Here is a 20,129-nt window from a genome sequence, read left to right on the forward strand (position 1 = left end):
CTGAGTTTCAAAAGTAAATAAGTACATTGGTTTATATTTTCAGGATCAGTAAAGTAGAACAATTCACTCTCAATATATAACAAAATAGATATTCATATACACTTATAAATCAAAAGGATAAACACTGACCACACTGGACTTAATAATTTTAGCTAGCATTCTTGGAATGGAATGTCAAAACTTTTACTTTATAAATACTTATAGGTGCCACAATCACAATTAAATTATTTGTAAGGAGTAAAATTTATGGTCATTGTTTCTAATATTCATGTACAGTTTTTGTTTCTCACATATTTTGTTATGAGGCCAGTTTTTTAAATAAATGTATAATTATGTGTATCATTTGTATTAACAGGTTAACACAGGCAGATTCAGGTAAATTAACTTGTTTCAAAAGTATTTTGCTTTTTAGGAGAGCAATCTGTGTTATAGGATATTTAAGGGTGTAAGTGTTAATGGAGTATTAATTGTTGAATTTTTAATATTTATAATATTTTATAACTTGAAAATGTAGTTAAAATTAATGAAACATCTTTGTCAGCAATATAACATATTTTATTTATTGAAAATAATTTTTATCTAAAGCTAAACATTCCTTTGGAGTTCTTACAGAAAGCAAAGGTTACAACTGGCTTCTAAATTGGCCATTACTGTAGAGTAAAATGAAGGAAATAAAACACAATGGAAATGCCTTCTAGTGTTTCCATTGATCAAAATGCAATATAAAAGGTAAATTTGAAAAACTTTATTTTTAAACCATGACTTCATATCATAAAATGCAATTGCAAAACTAGAGAAGGGCTTTTAAAAACTGTGGTTTTGCCTCAGTAGTACACCTTTGGAGAAATCTGCATTACTTTGTTTCTGAAACTGCATTTCTAATAATGGAGCTGTCATTTTCTTCATTCTTTCCTTTCAGAATAAGGGTAGGGGGAGATTAAAATAATCTTCAAAGCAGAGACTATTCCATTGAGTGGACCCTGGCATGCAAGCTGCTTTCCTAATGCAGCATATTTCAGTTCTCAGTACAGATGATAGTTAAATATCCACTTAAAGCAGAGACTATGTAGACATAGATTCATCCAGCCTGTGGAGAGGACTGAATCATATATCCTGTCTATGTCTAGCTCATGGAATAATCTAATACAATTGACTTTTGTATTTTTTTTTTAATTGCAGAAAGGAATCTGGATTTCTAGTGATTGTCAGAGGGGGTAAATAGCATTGTACAGAGCTATTAAATTAAAATGAAAGTGAAACAATGTTAGAAAAAGCAGAAGAAGATAGGGGTCTGGACCATTTTACTCCTCAAGAATAAACAAGCATAGTTTTCCTAGAAAAACTCGCCCCGCTTTTAGTCATGTCTGCATAGAAACCAAGGACTGGTGGAATATGAAAGCTGAGCTGCTATCCTGTGTCCCTTAGAGCTGAATCCGGGCTGGGATACATTGGCAGTAGACAGACTCACACTGCCCCCCCTGTACTGAGCATGCTCAGTGGATTAATAAAGGCCCAGAGCCCCAGGGACTGTCAGGATAATACCTTCCATTTAAAGAAAGAAAAAAAAATTAATAACGGATGTTAAAGAACTATTTTAAACATGTTCTCATTGCAGTTTTGAGTCAATGCTACTTGTAACTGCCATGAATAGCAGTATAAAGAAAATATGCATTTAATTTAGAAAATATTTCTTTTGTATTATATTAAGATATGATTCATATGCTTTTTAATAGCATGCCCAGATCTGAATTTCTCTTCCGTAAATGGCCCTGATAAAAGTCAATCTTCCAAGGGTTTTACAGTATCATGGTCCCCAAATCTCAGCAGGGAAAGCCCAGCTAATATGAGACACATGCTAATAAGAGACTGATTTTCCGTTTTTAATGTTTCATGCCGATGCCAAATGATGTATCCAGCTAACCACTTTAAACCTTCCAGTAAAGGTGTGATAATAGATGTCATTATTGAATGTCCTCATGCATGCCCCTTTGAAACAAATGATCACCTATTAGAAGATAGAGACAAAAACACATTTACTTGAATGAAATGTTTAACAAAGTACATCAGGACTTGTTTTTATTGGTATTGGTCTATGAATAATTTATGTGCTAATTTAGGGCTTTGGAGTACTTAGTCATCCCAATGCTCCAGTCTGCAAAAGGCATGTACCTTATAATTATAAACACCAGCCTTTAATGTTTAAAACATATTTATAAAACATACTTGTTCTCTTCTTAAAATTGAAAACATCTGTTACAGATTTTTTGTTAAAATGTTATGGACGTGAGAGTCTGGTGATGAGGCAGTCTGCCATTTTGAATAGAAATTAAGCTGACAATGCATTCTACACCAGCGAGGACGTGAAAACAAACAAAAAAAGGCAGATGGTTCATTTAGTTTAGTAATTGTAATTTGTTGTTCATTAAAAGTAATTCCCATGCAGGCGTTCCTTATTCTAATACAGGATAAAGAAAATTTTACTCTGTAAACCTGGCCTAGTGATTTTTTTTTCTTTAGCATAATTTGCACTGACGTTTGATAGGCAATTGATTAGAGCAGAGTGATTTCTTTAGAATGAAAATTAATTATAATTTTTGCAGCTTTCATTAGTCTGCTTTTGTAACTACCATGGCTAAACAGCAGGGGTTTGGCCCTGAAATGCTGAGTATCACTGGTTCATTTGCAGTGTATTCTCCCTGTTAAGATGGTTGGACCTTTTCATTGTAGTTTCTATGTCTACATAAATTGAGGATTTGCAATAAAAAATTCAGTGTGCTTTAAATTCTACTCAAATATATATTTATAGCAATAAAGATAGCATTGTACTAATTTAAAATCATACTGTGTAGTCTTTGAAACATATTCAAGAACATAGACTTAGTCTTTAGTGTTCCCATAACATGTAATATTTCCTGAATTTATATAAATTGTTATATATGCACACAAATAGCATAGATTTTAGCAGCAGGGATCTTATTCTTAAGAGATACATAAAATTGTTTGAAATACATTTTAAAGCAAGGAACATGATACCCGATTGACAGGTTTGATGATAGAACAGATCTGAAGAGGTGCCAAATCTTTACCAGTGCTATTATTCGAGTGATGCACATAATTTCAGAAAATATGATTTCAGAAAGTATCTTCTAAAATAAACGTAGATCTGACAAAATCTGCAGAACCCGGGAAGAATTTGATCTTTTACAAATTTGTACTATTTTGTTGTGCCTGTATGCTGTTTTTGTTGTATGTAGCACATTGATATTAATGTGAATTTTTCCAAGGTAAAAATCATGGGAGTTTATGAGCCACTATATGAATTTGTGAGTTGGATTTATTTTGCTTTGAAAATTCATTGCACTGGACTTTAGATTTCAAAAAGAGTTACAAGAATATCTAGGAAATAAATTCTTGCCTGTAAGATATGTAACAACCATGAAAAGAAGCCCATTCTCATATTTTCATGAAAAATAAATAACCATGAGAATTCAATAAAATTACAAAACTTTTTTAGATTAAGTAGGATTTTAATGTCCTTTTGCATTCACAACTTCTTATATCCAGAGTTTTGAATCTTTGCAATTAAGTATCCAGGAAATGGTTTTAAAACTGTAAAGAAAGTCTTCTGTTTTATAACACAATTTCTGTTTCTGTGGAAAATGAACAAGACAGTGTTTATTGTAGTCAGAAAAATTGTTGGCATGATTCTGCATAAGTGAAGAATCTCTGAATTGTCTCAAAGTGTTAGCTGCCCATTTGCAGACAAACAAGCTTTTAGTGTGCAATTTAGGTCAATGGATCGAGGGGAGAAGATGTGGTTAGGCGACAGATTTTAAATCACCATAATATAAATATGCTTCTCTTTTCATCCGGAATTTGCTTTCTTTCAAGGTAATTTAGTGCAGCAGACATGCACTTATGCCTGTCTTTGTAATTTTAGGGATTAGGATAGTGAGGATTAAATGGTGACCCTTAATCTTCAATATCAACTTTAAGAGCAAAATATAATATGCAAATGGAACACATTCATTTTGTGTTTATATATTTTAATCTCTGTAATTTAGTCTTAAGAAGATGGAAACTAATCTTTGCCTTATTTATTTTGAATCCTGCAGCAAGATGCCATTAAAATTTTTATCCTTCTGTCTTAGTGGATAAATGTTTATCCTTTAGGGCTTAGAATATAATTTTTTTAAAAAGGAAAAAAACCTGACTTTAGCATAACAACGTTTTTCTATCAAGGGAAGTGGCATGTGTGTCTAATACAAAAGTGTAGTTACACTAACTTCTGTTAAATGAATGGGTAAGTTGTTCAGTCAAGGCTTGAAAAAATACATACAGGAGATGAATTTTTGAATTTAGCTTTAGAAATCAATAAATTGAAAAATTATTAATAAAATGAGCACACTTCTGATCAAGTTTACTTTGTTCATTACAAACTTTTCTTTCTGGTTTGAATTTCAGTGTAGTGACAGGAATGTCTTCTAAAGAAAGCATTTATTAGGGTGAAATATTAAACTGATATAAAAACCCGGGCCATATTCTCTTAGACAAGTAAACATAAGAGCTATATTAAGTAAGCAGATCAAAAAGAGAAATATAGTGTGAAAAATAGAAACAAAGAATCTTTTTATGACTCTGACTTTACTGGGAAAAGGGGTTTGAACAGTCTGCTTAGTTTGGCTCACTGGCTTCATCAACCAGGTAGTTTCCAGTCATTTAAACAAAGGTTTGCCAGATCTCTGGATATGAAACTTGAATGTCTACCATATAGAATTGATTTGGGAGGCAGGTCCTGATGAATGAATGCATGGTTGCTCATATTGCCAAAAATGCAGATAATTTCAGATTGCAAGTTGGACTTCATGTTTTTCAAAACAGTAAAGCAGAATTACTTTGATTAATCATAGGGGGATCCTGAATCTAGTTTCAGGCATCCAGACCCAGCATTATGTCATCATAGTTAAAAGGACGATTGGCAGCAGGTGACACCAGTTACTAATGAATCTGATTACGTCTAGCAAATATACAGTGGTTTCATGATTAAAATCATCCTAATAATTTAAACACTTACTTACTGAATCCCGAAAATGAACTTGCTGATGGAACTAACAAGAGTGATGTTCTACCTATTTAGAATCACCATGTCTATCCTCTACCCTCCCATCATCTAAATGATGGGAGCTACCGCTTGCTGAGTACTGCAAGTGAATCTATTATTTCTCAGGTGCTTTCCCAGTTTTATATTTTTCATGTTTATAATAGACACTAATTTTTTCAAAAGATCTTTATGGTAGTTAGAATATATGATAAATCGCTTTAAAAGTTTGTGCTTTTTTGTTCTCATCTTGTCATAAACAAATCCACAATACACTTAATTCTAATGGATAATTTTAATAAGGGCTAAATAAGCAATTATATGTGTAGGCTATCATGATAGTTAGGATTTTTCCGTATTTTCTGTACTGTGCTCAGTGTGGTATGATGCTTAAAGCTTTGGAGCTAGAGAAACTTGCATATAGGTCTCAGCTCTGCCAGTTTTTTATACTACATGGAGCAAAATATTCAACTTCTCTAACCATCAGCTTCTTCATTTGTAGTGTGGGACCCTTATAGTACCTATATAATGAGGTTTTTGTGAGGGTTAAATATGATAATGAATGTTATCTGCTTTGTATTGAGCATGGAACATAATGAGTGATTGAAAATCGGTAATTATTTTTATGAATCAACCTATTATGCAATTACATGGAACTGAGCTAATTGTAATTGCATTTAAGAAAGGCTGTTTGTGAAAAAATGTTGTATTCATCATAATTTTTAAAAATCCATCATAACTTTTTAGCAGTGGTACTAGCTAACTGGAAATGATACTGTATTTTATTTAAATTCTTCCATACTCAATGAGACTAAATTCATATTTATACATGAGCAGTTGAGTCAGATAAAGCCTAGAAATTTATGTTTAAAAATCAGGACACAGATGCTTCTAGAAGAGAACAAAATATGACATGGCTCCTTAAGTGAAGGGAGAAATATTTTGCTTTTTAAGACTTAAACTGATGTCTTCATTATAGTATAAATTGAATTAATGAATTAATTAACTTGGTAAAAGTGACAATCAAGGATGTTTTCATTGGCACATTTATCAGAAGTTTAGTTTTCCTTTTTGCAGATAGGTGGAGAAAGGCCATCTATCTCCCAGGAAAGTTTTCAGGACATACAGCTATGTTCATAATTTGCTAGGTGCTCATTATGAACCTGGGGTTTATGAGTGTGCCTTCTAATGACTCTCATACAGTTATGGTGATCTATACAGGTCAGTAGGGGGACAAGAACCCATGTACTTATTCACACAGTGCAAGAGCAAATGAAGATTGGTCAAGCTGATTCTGAGAGATCTGGATCATTTAGTGATCTAAGTGGGATGCAAGTGATGGTGGTCTATCTCCAGGATCTTTGTAACTACAGAAACATCCCTTCCAAACAATCCCTATTGAACCAAAGCCACTGATGGGCTTGATTTCTAATTCCCACTCTCTATCCATATTTCTTGTTATAAAGCCCAAGGAATCCATAGAATGAGATTTGTCTCTTATATTTTTTCCTGTAACCGAATTCTCACAGAACCACATAAGGAAGTTTACAGAGAAACTTTATTTAGCTAATTGATCTTTCTCTGATTCAACTGTTAGATCAATAGTGACTTGGAACATGGCTTATAAGACCACAACCCTGTCACAGACAACAGATTTAGGACTCTTGGTGTCTCCTGAAGGAACAGATTATGCTATGACATTTGTTTCCACTTTTTTTTTTATTAAATACAGTCTATGTTCAGTTTCAGAAATGTAGAAACTTGTATCCTTACTTTTATTTTTGTCTTTTTCTATTAATCTCTTTTCTTGAAAATATCAGAAAGGATCATGAACTCTACTAACCTTTGTTCTAGGAAATCCTAATGTAATAGCCTTTATGGTTTCCTTGGAATATTACCCAGGAGTCAAAAAAAAACTTTTTCTATGTACCCACTTCTTAAATGTGCCTAGGAAAAGACCATGCTTGTGAAAATACAACAATAGCACCTTGAAATGTGAGAATTTAATGAGAGCAGGCTACAAGACAAGGAATTCTTTCCATTAAAGCTATCAGGAAAAATTTCATGAAGATGGATTTCTTTTTTTTTTTTTTTTAATTGGACCTTAGACTGTTTGCATGATGGATGCATAGAAAGATGAGAGGTAAGCAGGGGGAAATGCCAAGTATGATGACAGCATGAGTAATTCCATTTTCTTATAGATATCCTTGCCCATTGTAATTAAACAAAATTCTCTGGAGGAAAGCAGTGGTCACGTTAAAATATACTGTTATGAGTTTATTCTCATTCACAAGTGATGTAAAAAATAGAGTGTTTCTTATATGTATAGGCCTTGATCTCTGAGAAGGAATTCAGCTCTAAAACAATTAAGCATGATTTCCTTCTCCTTTCTTCTTGAAAAATATATTTATAAGTTTTAATCTAAAATTACTAGTCATTATGAGGGATCATTGAATTTATAAGTGGAAGAGTGGAACAAATATTTTGAATAATTGAAGACTGCATGGGCAACAACATAAAAACGTAGGTTAGACCTAAAAGTTAAGCTGACATTAGGCCATTTTGGCATGTGACCATGCAAAAAGGGAATTGTCGAATGCTAGACAAAGAGTAAGGTTTATGATGTATTAGTTTGACAGGCCTCTTTTAGTTTTGATCAAGACAGTATTATGCTAGCTTCTGACGGAAGCATTCTGCTTGCTTTGTTGTTTTTGGGATCCATCCCCAAGACTTAGAACATGCTTATTAATATTGAAGAAAGTAAAAAGAAGAACAGAAGAAAGGAGAAATGTAGGAAGGGAAGAAGGGAGAAAAAAGCAAGAAGGGAGGTGGGAAAGAAAGATATGGTAGGAGGAAAGGAAAGAAGAGCATAGGATAGATGGGTTGGAAAGATTAGTGTCAAAGAAATAAAAACCTTAATATTCTAGGAAAATAAAGTAAATGGAGCCAAGAAGTAAGAGTTGAAATGGGAAGAGAAGTATTTAAAAGTTTTTTTTTAATAGAATTTGCAAAACTCAAGAACTGATTATGATGGGATGGTAGGTAATGGTGTTACAAGTCATAAAGGTGTTTTTAAAAATGTGACTGAGAGGATGACTGTGCCAAAAAGAGATAACAAAGGAAAATTAAGGGACAAGGGGCAATGAGTACAACTTTTTGTACCTATGTGTTTGAGGTTCTTACTGGGTACTTAAGAGAAGAAATAAAACAACAGAGATTAGGGTTGATGATATAGATTTGAAAAATCACATTGTTGAACTGTCAGGTGGATTAATGAGAGTAGATGAGATTTCCAAGAGCACAGTGACACCAACCAGGCATGGAAGAACCTCTACAATGAAAGGTGATAGGAAAGAGAAGAAGCCAATGATGAAAATTGAAAGAGTAAAAGAAAATTACAAGAGCAGAGGATCAGGACAACCAAAAGGAAACCCTGTTAGGAGGAGATAATGAGGTGCAGCAAATGCTATTCAGAGGGCACCAAATATCTGGAGACTGAGAATGGCTGATGGTGAAATCCAAAAGTGGAATATAAATCACTCTCCAGGAAAGTCTGGCTGTGAAGAGATGCAAAGAAAGCGGGTGTGTTCCCATGAATGAGATCAATGTGTTTAAACTCTGTGAAATTATTCAAAAAAGTTAAAATTAGAATTAAAAATTAAAAATTACAGCTCCTTTTAAAGTAAAATAAAAATAAACAAGGTAATTCCCAACTCCACTTCTCAATATCATGTCTATCTAGAGATGTGGAAACCATATGCCAATGGCCAAGAACAAGGTCAAATTCAGTGGTTCTGTATTTCTTCTTACTCTCCATCATTTACCCCACTTACAAAATTTTATGAACTAAAAGTGGACAACTTGACTGAATTATTAAATCTGTATTTGTGTGGGCTGAAATTCAGAACAGATAAATGCATCTTTGAGGTAGAAACAGCAAAGTTCATAGTTGGTAGGAGAAACAATAAGAGGTACCCTGGCAGTGCCATGCCAGAGAGAGTCTAAGTAATTTGGAAGGACTTTGGAATATGAATAGAAATGGAGAAACTTTAAAAATCATAGGAAACTTTATTTCCAGAATTTCCCATTCTTTATATCACCCATTCAAAGAACAGTTTCAAAACATACATGCATTTGGAAAAAGAGCGTTCACAATTTTCTTATACTCCTCCTGTCTCAGTGGTGATGATGTCCTTGGCCTCAGCTTTACTAAAAATGGAAGTGGAATAGTTTCTGAGGAATTCCAGCAAGCATTTTGGGTCATATTTTTCAGTCTTCATTCAGTGGAGTATTGAAGTTATTGATAGAATCTCAGAAATAGCATTCTCTTCAGTTGCATTGTTACATGGGAATGGCTGCTGATTGGTTTGGGCATGATGTGTTTCCCCATAAATAGACCCAGCAAATATGTCCCTAGGGGGACAAATGAGAATGTACAACAGAAATAAGTGGAAAATGAAGGCACTGTATGTGAAGAGTCAGTCAGAAAAAGGATAAGCATTGGATGGTGTTGATATGGTCATTGGGTGATGTCAAAGAGCACACAAAATACTTATCTTGATACCCTTGGAATTATGCTCTGGCCTTCTTCTCTAGTTTGACCAAATACACTGCACTTCTGTTTTTTTCCTTCTTTAGTCTATTGATTAAGCAATTTGAATCTGGAAATTTTGGCAGCAAAATCAATTTTGCTTCTTTTATCAGTGGCTATACTACTGGACCTTTACCCATCATCCAGAAGGAATTGTCCCTTAAGCTAATTACTAACTCCTGCCATGTTCTTCTGTTCACTGACTATTCAAAGAAAATGACTTTTTAGAAGGCCAGAGAGCTCAGGCATAGTACTCATCACTACTCTCAGACATTTTAATATTTGTTCATTTGATGCATAACTCATTAAAATGAAAATGCCTTTAACACACAAGCAAGAGGTGAGGGAAATGAAAGGGATCATTTTAGACTTTGTTTCACTGTGAGTTTGCCTTCTGCAAATGCATGTTAATCACAGAATCAAAATAAACACACTTAATTGAACAGTATTCGGATCAATAAAATCATTGACTGAGTACCACTGGTGCTCACTTGAGGTAAACAAGTGATTTAATAGTCTCTACTTCCTTCAGGCCTCTTTGGTGTGGCCATCAATAGTGAATTCTTAAATCGGAACTGGCAGTGACCAAAAGGCCCTCATCAAGCAACCCAGCTTGACCTCCAGAGGTGTATTATTGCCTGATGTCTTACAAGTCACTTCTTATTTCCATTCTGTGTGTCCTGTAACTCTTGTTACATAATGTGAAGCTCAGCGCATGAACACACGTTTTATAAAACAGGTATCTTTAAAGGTTTGGGTAAGAATTGTCCTTTTCAAACTTTTACTATATTTCAATTTTACATCATTTACTGCTTGCACTTGAAGTGCAGCAGGATAGAACAATGGGGCAAAGCAGAACCGAGAAGAAGTCGAAAGCATGTAGGAGTATAGAGTTTGCAACCAACACAGCCACAGAGTTCAGGTCTTGAGATAGACTCTTGCAGAAGGGGCCATGGTTGTGTCCCTTAGGAGATTCTATCCTCCTCTGAACTTCTGAACAAAGAAAGTAAGTGAACATTTCATGGAACTATTACTGATCCTCTGTATCATGCTATACGAAATGTGCCAAACATATACCAGGTAGATTCGTGACTCGTCACTGGTCTGCTCTGCCCTTGGTTTTCACTAAGCAGTTGCACTTTGCAGAAACATGGCTACCACCCACGGCAACTATTTGAAGTATATTTTGGGACAAGTGAATTTCAGTGGTGATCAACTGAATTAATTCATAGTTTCATAAGGAAAGTTTAAAAATTTAAGTCACAATTCATTTTAACTGTTTAAATAGAATATTTTACTAAGTACAGGTAAATGAGAGATATTTTTCTTTCTTTCTTTTTTCTGCTTAGGTAAATTTTGGCTGTCCTTAGGAAAAATGCTTTGGGCTAGTAATTGTCACATTATCAACATTGCTGTATGCAAATATCTTTGGTAATGATTAGCTGTATTAATAAATTGGTTAATCTAGAGACTCTTCCTATTTTAGTGTCTTTTAAAGGCCAAGTCTATGATTATGAATGCAATTCTGGAATGCTAGATAGATAGTTCAGCCCTGTAGTTTACCCTAGTCAAACTCCATTACTAATTGTTAGAAGAAAGACTCAGGCCTTTAGAAAAAAAAATCAGTGGCTGATTGTAGCTGACATGCTTTATTGTTTAAGGAATGTAGATGTGAGTCGCTCTGCCCTTTCTGGACTTTTGGGACCATATCTTGATAATGACAATGAAATCAAGTTATTCTATTACTTGCTGCAAGAATTTCTTTGCTGCTAGCAAAGCATCAACTAAATGTGTATGATCAGCCCTAATGATTCATGTGCCTCTTGAGGCCCCTCGGTAGTGAATAAGATACTCTATATATCCTATGCTTTCCTAAAGAGTTTTTAAAATGAAATTGTTCTAGCTCCATTCTGGATTTATGTTTTTGGAAGATATTCTCCTCCTGTTGCACAAGTCAGTCTAGGAGTCATTGCTGTCTCCTCCATAGTGCTGCCATCATGACTCACTGTTATAGTTTGGATGTAAGGTGTCCCCAAAAGCTCATGTGTGAGACAATTTGAGAAGGTTTGGAAGAGAAATGATTGGGTTACATCCTTAATATAATCAGTGAATTGATTCCCTGATGGGATTAGCTGAGTGATAACTGGAGGCAGGTGGGGTATGGCTGTAGGAAGTGGTTCATTGGAGGTATGGCTATGGGGTATATATTTTGTATTTGGAGCACAAAGTCTCTATGCTTTCTGATCATCATGTGAGCTGTATCCCTCTGCCACACTCTTCTGCCTCACCTTGAGCCCCTAGGAATGAAGCCGACTGTCTGTAGATTGAGATCTCTAAACTGTGAGCCTCAAAATAAACCTTTCCTCCTTTATGCTTGGTTTGGTCAAGACTTTTAGTCAAAGCCGTGAAAAAGCTGATTAAAACAAGGACATAAACCTTGAGCCTTAGAACTCCTACCCAGGCTCTTCTTTCAATCTGAAATACTCTTCGATCTTCCTCTAAGAAACATTTAGCTTTCCTCTAAAGTCCAGTTTGAAAGTCAGCTCTGCTGGGGCACAAATCTACTGTCATACCCATGATGCTTAGACATGATGGGGATTCTCTGTGCCCATGCTCCTTGAAACCTTTGACTTCAAGGGGAGGGGGAGATGGACATTGGCTGAAAGGCTACTTTCTTCCCTGCTCATAACAAAGCCCATACTTTGCAAAGGTATGTGAAAATTTAAGCGAAAAGGATTCTTCCTTGCATAGGTATAGTTTTGTTTTCCTTTATTGATGATCAATTTAAAAAACAGTTTTCTACAGTGGCATTTTATAGGATAGGTCTGATTCTTTTGATTGTTATTTTTTTTTTAAGATCCTAAAATAAAAGTGATGATCAAAAAGTCAATTAATTTTCTTCCACATAGGAACACATTTTCATCTTATTTTTTTCCCTAAAGATGGTGTTTTTTTGGAATCTATAACAGAGTCAAGATTAGAGAAAAAGGACTGGGGATGTGGCTCAAGCGGTAGCACGCTTGCCTGGCATGCGTGCGGCCCGAGTTTGATCCTCAGCACCACATACAAACAAAGATGTTGTGTCTGCCAAAAACTAAAAAATAAATAATAAAATTCTCTCTCTCTCTCTCTCTCTCTCTCTCTCTCTCTCTCTCTCTCTCTTTAAAAAAAAGGTTAGAGAAAAATAGCATATTTGATACATAAGTCTTAATATATATGGGAAAGAAATTTTGATGAAAGATATGGTATATGAACAAGACAGAGTTTTCTTGATTAAAATCATTATTTTTTGACCATTGGGATAATATCATTATTATAAAATATCACTCAATTAAATTTACAGTATGTAGGGCAAACTTTTTTTTTTAAATAAAGTTTGTATAATTTATTGACCTGGTCTGAGAGTTAAGGTGAGTGGATCCCTTGTGCGTAGGAATAATTGACAACAGGCCAAGTACAGTGTTGCTAGTGTACAAGATTATGTTTATTTCTTTAGTTTTGATGGTGATTTCTGGTAAAGTAACTTTGTAGGGTATTTGTTTTCAGGGAACTTTCAATCTGGCTACAATTCAAGTAGTGTTATTTTATTTGATGGATAAGTTGTTTTAAAAAGTAAATCTTATTTTTTTTACTTGAATGATTAAATTTTTAAGCAGAGGATTAAATCAGGATCCACTAATGATCATCATTTTCAAAACTTCATTCTTTTGAACTCCAAATTTTCATTTACTTTCACTTAAAAATATAAATAAGTAAACCCTAGATTATTATTCTATTTTGAATAAGACATTCTTGGTATTTTCCTGTCCAAACTATGTAAAACAAATAGTAGTTTAAAAGTTATTTTCATAGGTGTCTAGAAATAACATTTTCTAGTCACAGACCAGAAAATGAAAGGTTCTTTACATGTGATAACATAAAGTTTAAAAGCAAAACTAAGACTAAAAAAATATTTAGGGAATTGAAGTGGAATCTCCTGTAAAAGAGGCAATGGCTTCATCCTGTTGCAGCCATTTCATCCCCACTGAGATTCCTCTGCCTGGGTGCCATCTTACCAGTGGACACAAGCTTGACCAATGGATTCTTCCAGTTAACCAAGATAGTGCTGTGTTTGCACAGCCATGTTGGTTTTACCTGATTATGACATGTTAAGGGAAAAGCCTTTCCTTTTTATGTTTTCTTTTTTAAAAAGTCTTCTAAAAAATCTCTCACATGCTTTAAAATTCTTTCCTGTGGAGTTCCTATTTTTCCTGAAATTCTCTCTATCATTCAAAGAAAAGGACATGTTTCAAGTTACCACAGATTGTTGGTAACTTCTGAAACCAAGACTAGCAGAATTTTCAACATTTGGTAAATCCCAGTATTTGGTTCTAAAGAGATATTTTCATAAAGAATACATAATTGTAAACATCAAAAACAGAAACAAAGCATCCTATACTAAACCTAAATATCTTGATTAAGAACATCATGTGTGTATAGTCTTTTGGTTTCCAAATATATATCATGCATCTCTGTCTTGGCTCTGTCTTTTGTAATTATCATGGTGCCTAACACAGTAGTTGGCACTGTCAAAATGAATGAATAAAATTTTCTGTTTCCACAGCAGTCTTCCATCACTTTACAATATCACTTTCACTCAAGTTTCTATCATAAGTTTGTTGTAATTTTGAAATGTTTTAATAATCTTATTTACTCATAAGGTATCAGTAGTCATTCCATATGTCAATTAAATCCTGTTCTATTACCTAATTTCCTTCATTGATTCTAGATCTCAACTTTTCTGTGGATTTCCATGAGGTTCTCCTACCTCTATGGGTACATGGTATTAGACCTGTAAATCTAGACTGATGCTGTACCCATTAGCTTCTCCATGGATCAATCACCTACTCCTACTGATTACTACTAAATAAGTTAGCAGAGCATCCAACCAACTGCTAAAGTTTACAGTCTCTCAGCTTTACTTAATTACATTTTTTCTTTTTAAAATTTTCATTTCATCACTTCAAACTCAGACCATTGTAAAAGCTTCAAGCCAGTCTTTCACTTACTGTCCCCATTTTCTCCTGTCTACTTTATATAATCTATTATGTTGAAAGTCTTCATATACTGTTTTTTCTTTATAAAATAAGCATTTTTGCTTAGAAATCCTGGTGCTTTTCTATTTCAACTTATATAAAAATTAATTTATGTGAGCTGAAATTTGTTCTAGTCATTTTTTTACTGCTGTGACCAAAATACCTGACAAAAACAATTAGAAGAGGAAAAGGTGACTTGGGGTCTCATGAATTAAGAAGTCTCAGTCCAGAGGAGGCAGACTCCATCCCTCGAGTCTGGACATCATGGTGGAAGAGTGCCACCGAAGAAAGTGGTTCAGACCTTGGAACCAGGAAGGAGAGAGAGCAGACAGACAGACAGACATACTCCCTTCACATGGACAAAATATAAACCCCAAAGGCATGCCCCCAATGACCCACCTCCTTCAGCGATGCCCTACCTGCCTATAGTACATCCCAGTTAATCTCCATCAGGGAATTAATCCACTGATTAGGTTAAGGCTCTCTTAACTCATCATTTTACCTCTAAACTTTCTTGCATCATCTAATATTTAGGCATTTTGGGGATACCTTATTGAAACCATAACTTAATTATTATTTAATACTAAAACAAAAATACCTCACATATGAACAATGATTTAAAGATGACAAATTGTTTCTTTTCTTATAATCCAGGTGGCATAAAGAAAAAAGAGCTGAAATCAGAATTAAAGGAAAATGTTTTCTTGGATGAGCTGCTAAATTTAAGAGATAAAATCTCTTTTAAAAATTGATGATGTATGTATTTAATTAAATTATGTACCACGTGTTTCATGATGATTTAGTTCAGGTTTTCTGCCATATTCATGTGATATGCCATTTTCTGCTACTTAAAACTTTCTCCAATTTAATCTAAATATTTCATAAAATGGTACTTTGAGTCCTTTTGTCCCAGCTCTGTGACAATGAGTTGACCTTTAGTTTGACCTTTAATATAATGTGTCTTGCCTAGGTGACTTTATTTCAATTTCTAGATGAGTAATGTCATTCCATGTGGGACCAAGTGACTTAACAAGATCAAAAGTTTTTAAGGTTCCTTGGAAGAATATCAGCCTCCATTAACTTAGGGTCACATTCTAAACAAGATGCTCAGAACTTTAGGTGGAATTCAACATTAAAAACTTTAAGTGACTTGACTAGCTACTTACTATTGATAAGAGAGAATGAAAAGCCATGATTCTATTTCAACTGATAGTACTTCCTGGAGCAGTCATTTTTGTAACCTTAAGTCAAAGAACCAAGAACAAAGAGAAGCTGATTTAGAATTTTTACAACACCCATAATATAAGTAAATGAATGAAATGAAAATGAATGAAATGAAAAAAAAAAGTGACAAAAAAATTATTTTCTATTTTTTCTCAGTACATGTTGTTTATCTTATTATGAATGTTTGCATATAAAACAAGGATTTATTTAGCTGAGTTAATTACTAATTCATTATAAACAAAATAATGAAAGCTATCTGCAGAATTTTCATGTTTTGATAGACTGTTTAATTATATTGAAAAAGGTTGATTGTTCTGTGAAACTATATATTTCTCCTCAACAGAGTCAGTAGCAAATGCATTCCATTTCTAAGCTATGTTATATATCTGGAAGCTTGATAATTACAGTTCATATTTTCTTACCAAACTGATAATGTGTTATTAATTCAGATTTTTAAAAAATAACCTTCTAAATCCCTATGTTTTGTCCTAGGTTTAAAATTCTATGAGAAACAGACCACACATTCTTTTGCTCTTAGGCTGTGTCGTTTTCAGAGATGCTAACCTGTTAGTAATTAACCAAGATTAGGGTCTTGGATGCTTTTGGTTATCAGAAAACTTTCCCTGAGGATGTCTCCAGTCCAAGGAGAATTTACGCATTTATGTCTAGAAGAGATGCTTTAAAATCATACTGAATTCATAGGAAGCCTTACGATTGCTTTGTGAATGCTTAATGCTCTTGTTGTGTGTTCATCAGAATGAACAATTTTACACCAAAGGTACCTAGTCTGGCCCTAATATTGATATCCCAGTCTCTTCAATCTAAATAGGGTAAGACATAAATGAAGGTTAGAATATTTACAGTAAAAGAAGTCAAATTGTATACTTAAAATAACCATGCAAAGAAGCAGAATTGTGTGTTTTTCCAAGGTATCATTGACATAGATGAAAAAAATCAGCTGCTGGCCAGGTTCATTCTTTTGTTTGCACCCAAATTGCATGCTTGCAATATGTTCTATCTTGTTATTTACTAGTCTATTCTTCAACTGTACTGTAAATTCTGGGAAAACATTTTATCTTATTTCGGCATTTCCCATAGTTCTCAACATACCTTTACTGAATGTAAAAATTAATAAGTGAAAAAAATTCAGTTGCAGAGCTAGGGCTCAATTCCAGACATGAATCTAGATGTAATATTTTTTCTCTTTTACTCTAAGGACTCATCTAAGCATTTCTAAGCTTCATTTAGAAATAAATGACAAAATAATAGAATAATATTTAACTTCTCTAGAGAATAAATTGTTTACTTAAAAAAAACAACTTATATCTATATTTTTTTACAATGTAGAAGCTGATAAGGGCAGAGCTAAAACAAGAAAGAGGTAAACAGCTTGTATTGATTAGTAGGAAAATATGCTTGTCTTCCCCAAAGCACCCATTTTTTTATAAGGGAAGCTTAAATATGGAATTTCTTGTTTCCTCCATGAAATGCCTAATGGAGGGCCTTGGAATTCACAGAAAATTGGTTCCTTTGACTGGAAGCCACGTGTTTTTCTATCTCTTTTTTCACTACCTTGTTAAATCTTTCTGGCCATCACTGATTTCTGAGAGCATATCTCAAACTAACTAATGTCTATGTTAATATTAAAACAAAAACAAAGCACACTTATCTATTTGTTTATATTCCCTTGAAAATTAGATTTGAGCCAAACCTTGAATGGAAATATTATAAGATTTAAGTGCCTGGGAAGAACAAGAGTCAGATGGTAGTCTGCACGCTCACTTTTGAGTCTGAGTTTACACAGTAAAATTCAGTGTAGTCACTGAGAATTTGTCCCCACACAGTGTTCTTGGCATTAATTACTGATTCATCAGAATCTATTTGCCATCCTTATGTCAGTCTCTGGTATGAGTTAAGGAAAACCATAGCAATGCTGTTTTTGCTTTTTATATACCTTTTAGCAGAATTTTTAAGATTAATAAGGGGACCATGGGAAATAAGGTGAGATAAAGGACAATTTGCTCTCTTGTAGGTATACACTTTAGCCAGACACGAATGTTTTTGTTTCTTTTTAGTATAATAGGGTTTTCTATAAGTTTCATTCTGGTTAAGGTATGGACAGAAGATAAGATATCTGTATTAGTCAGGGTTCTCAAGAGGAACAGAAACAGTAGGAAGTATGATTATACAAAGGGGGTTTATTAAATTGGCTTACATGACCAGAAGCTCCATAGTCCACAATGGCCATCTGTAGGCTGGAGAGCTGGAGGAACCAGTAGCTGTGCAGTCCATCTTTAGATGCATATTTCCGCCAACCATCCAAACAAACTATTTATACCTTTTTAAATACTCAGAGCTATTACATTATATCTAGAATCTCTGCTTAATGGACCAATACCAAGAAATTCAGCACGATCAAAGTTTATGCTCCTTCCACCATTGTCCCACACCCTTAAAATCCATTTTACACATGTTCCCCAGACCTTTGCTTGTATGAATTAGAAAACTCATGAAGTTCCTTTGGAGTATAGCTTACCTTTTCATGGGTTACACTCTTTATCTCACCTCTATGGGCCTGCTTTGATTTGGATCTAGTTATAGGCCTGGATGCAAAAGTAGGTAGTGAGAGTGGGTCCTGAGGAGTATCAATATTTTCATGCTTAGCAACTGAATCGTGGAAGATTGGTACCATTTCCATAGTCAAAGCAGGATTAGTTCCCTCCACGGAGGGTGGAGAAGCCAATGCCATAGAGTCATGACTAAGGATGGGGACCCAACAACATCTGTCAAAATAAACTCATTGGAATATCGGAGTTCAAGGTACCCAGCTACCTCAGGCTCCTTTTATATGTCACTATCCGGGCTTTTAGGATCCCATTATTTTCCAAGCAGTGACCCCACCTCAAGTTCAGACATGTTTCAAGGCTAGGAGTTAAAATATTATTATTATTATTATTATTATTATTATTATTTGTAGTTGTAAATGGACAGCATGCCTTTATTTTATTTGTTTATTTTTATGTGATGCCAAGGATCAAACCCAGTGCCTTACATGTGCTAGGCTACTGCTCTACCACTGAGCCCCAGCCCTAAACTTACATCTTAATGCAGACAATTGCAGGATGAAGATTTATGTTTGGTTTTCAGCAACCTCAGCTCTATGACTACAGGAGAGAAGATTCTCTTTCAGATTCTCCTTAGCAACTTTCAGATCAGTTATGTGTATCTGCAGCTGAGAAACTGAATTTCTGAGCGTATCATTCTCCTTGGATACTATGTCCAGTGAAGCCAGAAGCAACCAAACATAATCATCATATTTCTTAGGTTTCCAGAACTATTCAAAAATATCATGTCTAGAGTCACTAAATTCCTTGTTTTGTTTTGTTTTACAAATGATGAGTTGGAAGCATCAAAAGCATTTACATTATGAATCTCTTTAAATAGTTCACACCATAGTTTATCAGTGCTCTCCATAATACTAGTAGGAGAGATTTTAGTGACTTTAGGCCTGACCAATTTAGACAGCCAACTCCAGAAACCACAAAACCAACTAAAGAAATTCATCCTTACAATTCTGTTTCTTCAGAGCCACTCCCCATACCAATTTCTGTTTTAGTCAGCTTTTTTGCTCCTGTGACTAAAAGATCTAACCAGAACAATTGCAAGAAGGAAAAGTTTATTTGAGGGCTCATGGTTTTATAGGTCTTAGTCCAAGGCTGGCTGCATTCCTCAGGGCTCGAGGTGAATGCAGAACACATGGCAGAAGAGTATGGCAGAGGGAAGCAGCTCACATGATGATCAGAAGCAGAGAGAAGTCTCCACTTACCAGATACAAATATATACCCCAAAGCCATACCTAAATCTCACAACTTACAGCCACAACATACCATTTCGGTTGCCATTCAGTTAATCTGTATCAGGGGATTAATTAATGTTTGGGTTAAGACTCTTACAACCCAATCATTTCTCCTCTGAACCTTTTTGCATTGTCTCACATGTGAGATTTTGGGGGACACCTTACATCAAAACCATAATAATACCCAATTTTCTTTATGCCCCCAAGACACTCTTCTAACTGTGATGAGAAATGTCATAACTAGGTTTACCAAGACTGGTTGTGCTAGGGATGAGTAGGCTAGGG

The sequence above is a fragment of the Callospermophilus lateralis genome, unplaced genomic scaffold (assembly GCF_048772815.1).
Source record: "Callospermophilus lateralis isolate mCalLat2 unplaced genomic scaffold, mCalLat2.hap1 Scaffold_45, whole genome shotgun sequence".
Lineage (NCBI taxonomy): Eukaryota > Metazoa > Chordata > Mammalia > Rodentia > Sciuridae > Callospermophilus > Callospermophilus lateralis.